Source organism: Tachyglossus aculeatus, chromosome 3 (assembly GCF_015852505.1).
Source record: "Tachyglossus aculeatus isolate mTacAcu1 chromosome 3, mTacAcu1.pri, whole genome shotgun sequence".
NCBI classification, from domain to species: domain Eukaryota; kingdom Metazoa; phylum Chordata; class Mammalia; order Monotremata; family Tachyglossidae; genus Tachyglossus; species Tachyglossus aculeatus.
Window position 1 is genome coordinate 72,009,203 of NC_052068.1, and position 10,354 is coordinate 72,019,556.

Below are 10,354 nucleotides of genomic sequence, written 5' to 3' on the forward strand. Positions count from 1 at the left end.
GACTCCACCAATTGTCAGCTGTGTGCCTTTGGGCAAGTCACTTAACTTCTCTGTGCCTCAGTTACCTCATCTGTAAAATGGGGATTAAGATTGTGAGCCTCCTGTGGGACAACCCGATCACCTTGTAACCTCCCCAGTGCTTAGAACAGTGCTTTGCACATAGTAAGTGCTTAATAAGTGCCATTATTATTATTATGATATCTGACTCCCAAGTCCGGGCTCTTTCCTCTCAGCCAAGCTGCTTAGTTGATCCCTTTATGAGGGTTCTCAGCCCGCCCTGAAGTACCAGTATCGAGCCTCTTTTTCCTGTCCTCTCCTGGAGACAACATACAATTATTTTATGTTTGCCTATCTGGCCCGATCTCCCCTCAGGGTTGCACCTGGAGAGTTTCCAGTACACTACCAGTCTCAACTACAGGAGGGAAGGTCAAGCAGGGGCCTACCCATTCCATTCCTAGCTTGGGCAGTGGCTAGCGAGTAGAAGGCAATCTGCTACAAGTCAAAGCTCACCTGTGCTGGGCAGCAGTGGCCTGGGACAGAGTCAAGGACAGAAACTTATTTACTGCACAGAAGGAAGTGAGCCCGCTGTTGGGTAGGGACCGTCTCTATATGTTGCCAACTTGTACTTCCCAAGCACTTAGTACAGTGCTCTGCACACAGTAAGTGCTCAATAAATAGGATTGAATGAAGGAAGTGACGGTAAACCACTTCGGCATTTTTACCAAGAAAATTCTATGGATATTCATTCATTCATTCATTCAATTGTATTTATTGAATGCTTACTATATGCAGAGCACTGTAATAAGCACTTGGGAAGTACAAGTTGGCAACATATAGAGACGGTCCCTACCCAGTACTACCAGAATGATTACAAATGGAGGTGGGGCGTTCTGGGAGACATGTGTCCGTAGTGTCACTATGGGTTGGACATGATTGGACAGCATAAGACAACAACAACATCTGGCCTGCTAGATTGTAAACCCCCTGAGGTCAGGCACAACTGTGTCTTTTGCTTTTGATGTCCTTTCCAAGCACCTAATGTGGTGCTCTCTGCATGCAGTAGACATTGTGTCTACCTGGAATTTTTTTTTTCCTAAAACCCTAAAGACAGACAACAGCTCACACAGTCCAATAGCTCCACATTCCAGCGTGACTTAGTGGAAAGAGCATGACCTCTGGAGTCAGAGGTCATGGGTTCTAATCCCAGATTCACTACTTGTCAGCTATGTGACCTTGGGCAAGTCACTTCACTTCTCTGTGCCTCAGTTACTTCATCAGTAAATGGGAGTTAAGACTGTGAGCCCCACGTAGGACAACCTGATTACCTTGTATCTACCCCAAAGCTTAGAACAGTGCTTGGCATATAGTAAGCACAAATACCATCATTATTATTTGATTTTCACCCAATCTAGAGAGGCTTTTTGGAGGAGATAGGCTTGGAACTTGGAACTCCCCCTCCAGACTGTCAGTTCATTATGATCAGAGAATGTGTCCCTAATTCTGTCTTATTATACTCTCTCAAGTGCTTAGTATGGTGCTCTGCCCATAGTAAGTGCTCAATAAATACCCCTGAATGAGTGATTGATGTGGAGGATAAAATGATGGGGCCTGGTGACCCCAGTGAGATTTTCCTGAACCAAAGGAGCCCTGTGGGTTGACTAGGAGGACGTGAAGGAAAGTTGAGAAAGGAGAAGAGTGAGGGGAAGTGATTGAAAACATGAATATCAGCTAAAGCCAGGCTGGATTGGAAAGAGGGCTTGGAGTGAGAAAGCAGGGCAGTGTCCCAGACTGAGGCAAGGATGCGGGTGGATAAACAAGAAGAAGCTTGGAATATTGGAAAATGAATTAATTTCCCTCAGGCATCTGTAGTTACTGTTCACAGGAGGCAGAAGGTGCTCAAATTTACAAATGCAAACCGTTTGCAGCAGTTCCTTGATCTGTGACCTGCCTTGCGAAATGGCCTTGGTCTCTCATCTTTTTGTCACAACAGTAGTACCATTTAACATATGATGCACTGTTTCAAAATAAGCACACCATCCTCCTCTGCCCACCCACAATAAATACACCCCCACCCCCATCCCCCCTTGCCCCCAGGTTTTAGGGATTTCAAACTAATCATGATTGTATTCATTAACTACTTACTATGTGCAAGAACTGTGCTAAATGCTGGAGGAGATAAAATTTACTCAGATTAGACATGGTCCCTGTCCAACGCAGGGATCTTAGACTAACAAGGAGGGAGAACTGGTATTTTAGCCCCATTTTGCAGATTTTATTATTATTATGGTATTTGTTAAGCACTTACTATGTGCCAAGCACTGTTCTAAGCACTGGGGTAGATACAAGGTAATCAGGTTGTCCCGCACGGGGCTCACAGTCTTAATTCACAGTTTACAGAGGAGGTGACTGAGGCACAGAGAACTTAAGTGGCTTGCCCAAGGTCACAGAGCAGACAACCGGCAGAGGAGGAATTAGAACCCGTGTCCTCTGACTCCCAAGCCCGTGCTCTTTCCACTAAGGCACGCTGCTTGACAACAGAAAAGTTAAGTGACTTGCCCAAGGTCATGCAGCAAGGATGTACTGCCTAGAGACTGAACTAAAACTGGGGTCTCGACTCCCAGTCATCTACTCTTTCCACTCAAAGAAACCAAGGCAATCTTACCCAAGTTTTTAAATTATGCAAAGGAATTGGCTTTGTAAAAATGTTCTAATGGAGGCCTAAAAATAGGAAGACTGGTAAAAGTCCCTTTGGCTGTATTCAGATAGACGAATCTTAAAAATGGCTTCGTCTAAACCAATTTGATGTTGACGTGGAGGCTTGCTAGACTGTAAACTGTGAAGCAGTGTGGCCTAGTGGAGAGAACACTGGCCTGGGAGTCAGAGGGACCTGGTTTCTAATCCCAGCTCTGCAATTTGTCTGCTGTGTGACCTTGGGCTAGTTGCTTCACTTCTCTGTGCCTCAGTTACCTCATCTGTGAAATGGGGATCAAGACTGTGAGCCCCTTGTAAGACACAGACCACATCCAATTTGATTATCTTCTATCTACCCCAGCGCTTTGTACAGTGTCGGGCAGATAGTACATGCTTAACAAATACCTAAAAGAAAAAAGAAAGTCTGCTAATTCCTGCACTCCCCCAAGTACTTGGTGCAGTGCTCTGTATCGAATAAACGTCCAATAAATGACACCAATGAATTGATTGATTGGTTGTTGTAATCAAGGCTTCAGATGAGACAGAGATTTCCCGAAAGTGAAGCATCTCTGATATCCTCTCTTGTGCTAAATGTGTGCACTAAGCTAAATACAATTACAGGCAGCCAGACACCCGTGGAAACACAGCTGCTGTGAACGGGCTTCAGGCTCCTCATGGAAGTTCACTACTCACCTTCTGCGACCCTGGAGAGCTCACTGGAAACTAAACTAATCTCCAGTGGCTACCAATCAATCTGCGCATCAGGCAGAAACTCCTCACCCTGGGCTTCAAGGCTGTCCATCACCTCGCTCCCTCCTACCTCACCTCCCTTCTCTCCTTCTACAGCCCAGCCCGCACCCTCCGCTCCTCCGCCGCTAATCTCCTCACCGTACCTCGTTCTCGCCTGTCCCGCCATCGACCCCCGGCTCACGTCATCCCCCGGGCCTGGAATGCCCTCCCTCTGCCCATCTGCCAAGCTAGCTCTCTTCCTCCCTTCAAGGCCCTGCTGAGAGCTCACCTCCTCCAGGAGGCCTTCGCAGACTGAGCCCCTTCCTTCCTCTCCCCCTCATTCCCCTCTCCATCCCGCCCATCTTACCTCCTTCCCTTCCCCACAGCACCTGTATATATGTATCTATGTTTGTACATATTTATTACTCTATTTATTTATTTATTTTACTTGTACATATCTATTCTATTTATTTTATTTTGTTAGTATGTTTGGTTTTGTTCTCTGTCTCCCCCTTTTAGACTGTGAGGACACTGTTGGGCAGGGACTGTCTCTATATGTTGCCAATTTGTACTTCCCAAGCGCTTAGTACAGTGCTCTGCACATAGTAAGCACTCAATAAATACGATTGATGATAAACTTATGTTTGTAGGGATTGAAACATGGCTGCGGTCCATTCATTGTACTTTCCCAAGTGCTTACTACAGTGTTCTGCGCATAGTAAGCACTCAATAAATACCATTCATTGATTATCATTCTACTTTTTTTCTCTGTCTCCCCTCTCTGAACTGCAGGAGCTCTGCTCTCTTTTCTAGCCATGGTGATCTGTAGATGCAGGCTTCTCCCTTGCTCCAGATGGGTGTGTTCCCCCTTCCCCCCGGTGTTGGGATACAGTTAACATCACGCCTCTTCTCAGACTTCCTTTCCCCAATGCCAATAACCTAATTACTGCCATCACTTTGATGGGTTTCAAGCTGTTTAGTAAGGGAAGGGACCCACACAGTGGGAAATCTTTCTCTCTCTTTTTCTATTCCTGTTTAAACAGCAATCATGTCATCAAGTCAGAGTTATCGACGAAAACTATATTTACTGTCATTTAAAAATCTCATTCACTATGTTAGGCATGATGGCGGATGGGACTCGTCTGAATGTGTATTGGGTGAAGCTGCTGCAATGATCCTGGTACCAAACAGGTGGGTTTGGGGGAAGGGAGAGGGGCAGAGCTCAGACAGTGAGGAGGGAGTTCCACTTTACAGTATGCAGAAGCAGCATGGCCTAGTGGAAAGATCACTGGCTTGGGGGTCGGAAGACCTGGGTTCTAGTCCTGGCTCTGCCACTTGCCTGCTGTGTGCCCTTGAACAAGGCACTTACTTATCTGTGCCTCAGTTTCTTCATCTGTAAAATGGGGATTCAATTCCCCGTTTCCCTCCTACTTAGATTGTGAAGCCCCATTGTCCAATCAATCAATCAATCATATTTATTGAGAACTTACTGTGTGCAGAGCACTGTACTAAGCACTTGGGAAGTACAAGTTGGCAACATATAGAGACGGTCCCTACCCAACAGTGGGCTCACAGTCTAGAAGGGGGAGACAGAGAACAAAACAAAACATATTAACAAAATAAAATAAATAGAATAGATATGTGCAAGTAAAATAAATAAATAAATAGAGTAATAAATACGTACAAACATATATACATATTTACAGGTGCTGTGGGGAAGGGAAGGAGGTAAGGCGGGAGGGATGGAGAGGGGGAAGAGGGGGAGAGGAAGAAGGGGGCTCAGTCTGGGAAGGCCTCCTGGAGGAGGTGAGCTCTCAATAGTGCCTTGAAGGGAGGAAGAGAGCTGACTGTGTCTGCCCTGATTATCTTATATTTATCAATCAATCAATCAATCAATCGTATTTATTGAGCACTTACTGTGTGCAGAGCACTGTACTAAGTGCTTGGGAAGTACAAGCTGGCAACATATAGAGACAGTCCCTACCCAACAGTGGGCTCACAGTCTAGAAGGGGGAGACAGAGTACAAAACCAAGCATACTAACAAAATCAAATAAATAGAATAGATATTTAAATAGATATAGTTATCCTAAAACTTAGTACAGTGCCTGGCACATAGTGAGCACCAAACAAATGTCACAATTGTTAATGAAAAACATCCAGGGGCCACCTCTACTATCCGAATTTCCAAATGTTTTTGCCCAAACACCTGGGTAGTAATAATGATGGAAACTGGTCCCAGACTTGGATGCTCTCTCTCCATCCTCTCTGTTCCGAGAGCCTCTGAGGACTCAGATTAGAGATAGGCAGAACAACTCTAGGGCTTCAGAGTGTTCCCTGGGCCATAGGTAGCCAAGAACAGGGTGGAGAGTGCAGAAAATGGGGAGAGACAAGGTTACCAGTGGGGCTGGACCATCCCAACGGCTCCTAGTAGTAGTAGACATAGTATTTAATCAATTATTCTGTCAGTCAGCTGTATTTATTGAGCACTTACTATGTGCAGAGCACTGTACTTTTCAGTTGGGAGAGTACAGTACAACAAAATTAACAGACACGTTCCCTGCCCTTAACCAGCTTACAGCCTAGAGGACTGTATTAAGTGCTCACTGTGTGCAGAACACTGGCTGAGAGATAGTACATACGTGGGAATCAGATAAGGTTCCTGTCCCTTGTGGGGCTCATGATCTATGAAAGTACCCTTCCTTCTGATTACAAAATGTGAAGGAAAAGGAGGAGGAGGAGGAGGAGAAGAAACAAGAATAGTCAGGAAGCTGGAAGGGTGCCTTGCGGTTTTCACTGCCTCAAGTCCAGTAGAACCAGCAAGACTTTGAGTCTTCTCCTACCACTTTGGGATTTTGGATGGCCTCTCTGGAGCTCTGGGGCCATATGGCTCTTTCCTTATCTATCTTCCCACCCCACTCTTTTTTCTTTGCCCTTTTTATTCCTCAAGGCTGTAAGCTCATCCTCAGTCAATCAATGAATTAATGGTATTGATTGATTGTTCCTGGCTATTGGAGCCCAGTTTTTTTTCAGAAATTGAAGTCAGGCAGAAACTGAAATCTTGAGTCTGGAGCCTCCATGCCGCTGGACCTCTTTTAGGTGCTGTGTCTGCCCAGTGACCAAGAACAGCTTCTCTATGCCCTCCCACTAGCCCAATGGATCTTCCCTGCACAGTGTTCAGAATGTTGAGTTTGGACATTGGTGGTCCAAAATCACATGGTGAAGAGATGAAGAGACAAGGAGACAGAGGAGTGCCCCTCTAATCAATCAGTCAATCAATTTATTAAGTGCTTGATTTGTATAGAGCATGGTACTAAGCCATTGAGGTAGTAGTAATAATAATTATGGTATTTGTTTAGCGCTTACCATGTGCAAGGCACTGTACTAAGCGCTGGGGTAGATACACGCAAATTGAGTTGGACACAGGGCTGTCCCACGTGGGGATCACAATCACAAACCCCATTTTACAGATGAGGTGACTGAGGCACAGAGAAGTAAAGTGATTTGCCTAAGGTCACACAGCAGACAAGCGGCAGAGCTGGGATTAGAATCCATGACCTTCTGATTCCCAGGCCTGTGCTGCTTCATGTACAATATAACAAAGTTGGTAGACTCTGTAAACACTGAGTTTACAGTCTTGAAGGGGAGATAGACATAAATGTAAATAAACAAATTACAGATAAGCACATAGATGATGTGTGGGCTGAGGGAGGGGTGAATAAAGGGTGCAAATCTAAGTCCAAGGGTGAAGCAGAAAGGAGTGGGGCAAGAGGAAATGAGGGCTTAGTCGGGGAAGGCCTCTTAGAGATGTGCCTTCAATAAGGCTTTGAAGATGGGGAGAATGATTAATAAAAATAATGATGGTATTTATTAAGCACTTACTACGTGCAAAGCACTGTTCTAAGCGCTACAGTGGTTACAAGGTGATCAGGTTGTCCCACAGGGGGCTCACAGTCTTAATCCCCATTTTCCAGATGAGGTAACTGAGGCCCAGAGAAGTTAAGTGACTTGCCCAAAGTCACACAGCTGACAATTGGCAGAGCCAGGATTTGAACCCATGACCTCTGACTCCAAAGCCCATGCTCTTTCCACTGAGCCACGCTGCTTCTCTGTGGAACAGATACCTAAGGGCAGACATTAAGAGGGAGGGCATTCCAGGGCTGAGGCAGGAGCAGGCATTCATTCAATCGTATTTGTTCATTCATTCATTCATTCAATCATATTTATTGAGCACTTACTGTGTGCAGAGCACTGTACTAAGCACTTGGGAAGTACAATGCTTACTGTGTGCAGAGCACTGTACTAAGCGCTTGGGAAGTACAAGTTGGCAACATATAGAGACGGTCCCTACCCAACAATGGGCTCACAGTCTGGGTTCTGCACTATCTTTTCATATAGCATTTATGGTACTAATCTATGAAAATATTCCACCAGGGCCTAAGAGTTTGAATTTTCCCATAACATCCTAACATTTTTCCTATGGGAAAAAAAAGGAAAGAAAATGTCATTTTACTCATTTAAGAGGCAACAAGAAGGTAACTACTTGGAGAAATGTAAGGAGGTTAGGGTGTCGACGTTTTAAAGAGGAAAGGTCTTGCTTTTCCCCTTTTACACTAAGAAAATAATGAGATCCTGTGGGCTATTTAATACTTCAAAGAGTCATGGGAACACAATTTTCCAGGGTGGGAGTGTGTGTTTTTTTTTCCTGAAGAAGATGAATTTTCTTTCAGGGTCTATTGGAAGGAAGGACACTTTTTGAAGGCAGGAGCAGGCAAGGGATCAGTGGTGATATAGATGAGACTGAGGTACAGTGGGTACATTGGCATTAGAGAAGTGAAGGCTGGGTTGCAGTAAGAAGTCAGGGAGGTTAGGTGGTCGGGGGGAAAGGAGATTGAGTGTTTTACAGATTATAGTAAAGAGTTTCTGTTTGATGTGGAGGTGGATGGACAACCACTGGAAGTGTTTGAGGAGTGGGAAAAAGTGCAGAGTGGTTCTGTATAAAAACGATCTGGGCAGCAAAGTATGGACTGGAGTGGGGAGAGATGGAGGCAGGGAGGTCAGGAAGGAGGCTGATGCAGTAAAGAAGGCAGGATATGATGTCAGTTCAAGGGTCAGTTCTTGGTCCCCTTCTGTTCTCTATCGACACTCACTCCCTTGGTGAATTCATTCACTCCCATGGCTTCAGCTATCATCTCTACACTGATAGCACCCAAATCTACTTCTCTGCCCCTGCTCTCTCTCCCTCCCTTCAGGCTCGTGTCTCCTCTTGCCTTCAGGACATCTCCATCTGGATGTCTGCCCGCTGTCTAAAACTCAATATGTCCAAGACTGAACTCCTTATCTTCCCTCCCAAACCCTGCCCTCTCCCTGACTTTCCCGTCACTGTAGACGGCACTTCCATCCTTCCCGTCTCACAACCCTGCAACCTTGGTGTCATTCTCGACTCTGCTCTCTCATTCACCCCTTACATCCAATCCATCACCAAAGCCTGCCGGTTTCACCTCTGCAACATCGCCAAGATCCGCCCTGTCCTCTCCATCCATACCGCTACCCTGCTGGTTCAATCTCTCATCCTATCCCAACTGGATTACTGCATCAGCCTCCTCTCTGATCTTCCATCCTCCTGTCTCTCCCCACTTCAGTCTATACTTCACACTGCTGCCCAGATCATCTATGTGCAGAAACACTCTGGGCATGTTACTCCCCTCCTCAAAAATCTCCAGTGGCTACCAGTCAACCTATGCATCAGGCAAAAACTCCTCACTCTCAGCTTCAAGGCTGTCCATCACCTCGCCCCTCCTACCTCACCTTCCTTCTCTCCTTTTCCAGCCCAGCCCGCACCCTCCACTCCTCTGCCGCTAACCTCCTCACTGTGCCTTGTTCTCGCCTGTCCCGCTGTCGACCCCTGGCCCAAGTCCTCCCCCTGGCCTGGAACACCCTCCTTCCGCACATCCGCCAAGCTAGCTCTCTTCCTCCCTTCAAAACCCTACTGAGAGCTCACCTCCACCAGAACGCCTTCCCAGATGGAGCCCCCTCCTTCCTCTTCCCCTCCCCATCCCTCCCGCCCTACCTTCTTCCCCTCTCCACAGCACCTGTATATATGTTTGTACAGATTTATTACTCTATTTATTTTACTTGTACATATTTACTATTCTATTTTATTTTGTTAATATGTTTTGTTTTGTTGTCTGTCTCCCCCTTCTAGACTGTGAGCCCGTTTTTGGGTAGGGACTGTCTCTATATGTTTCCAACTTGTACTTCCCAAGCGCTTAGTACAGTGCTCTACACACAGTAAGTGCTCAATAAATACGATTGAATGAATGAATGAATGAATAAGTCCTTGCATTAACATGGTAGCTGTTTGAATGTAGAGGAAAAGCCAGATTTTAGTGATGTTCTGAAGTTTGAACTGACAGGATTTGATGACAGATTGAATATATGGGTTGAATGAGAGAGAACAGTTGAGGACAATGTATAAAGTTAGAGGCCTGTGAAACAGGGAGGATGATGGTGCTATCTACTGTGATGGGAAAATCATAGGGAGGGCACAGGTTTTGTGGGAATATGAAAAGTTTTGTTTTGGACATTTTAGGTTTGAGGTGTCAGCGAGACATCCAAGGGAAGAAATATGAGACTGCAGAGAAGAAGAGTGATCAGGGCTGGTGATGTAGATTTGGAAATCATCTGCATAGAGATGCTAGTTGAAGCCATGGGAGTGAATGAGTTCTCCAAGGGAGGAAGTGTAGATGGAAAATAGAATGGGAAGGACCTAATTTGGATCCTTGAAGGACTCCCACAGTTAGGGGTTGGGAGGTAGGGGAGAAGCCCGTCAAGGAGACTGAGAATAAGTGGACAGAGACATAGGAGAAGAACCAGGAAAGGACCGTGTCAGTGAAGCTATCTTTGGACAATGTTTCCAGAAGAAGGGGGTGACTG

The 10,354-nt window shown here is 45.7% G+C and overlaps 1 non-coding gene across 1 annotated transcript; it reads left to right on the forward strand.

Moving 5' to 3' along the window:
• The first annotated feature begins 362 nt into the window (after positions 1 to 362).
• LOC119926335 lies at positions 363 to 500 on the forward strand. Its single transcript, XR_005450221.1, has one exon. It is a non-coding gene; the product is annotated as a small nucleolar RNA SNORA7 (small nucleolar RNA).
• Positions 501 to 10,354: the final 9,854 nt, after the last annotated feature.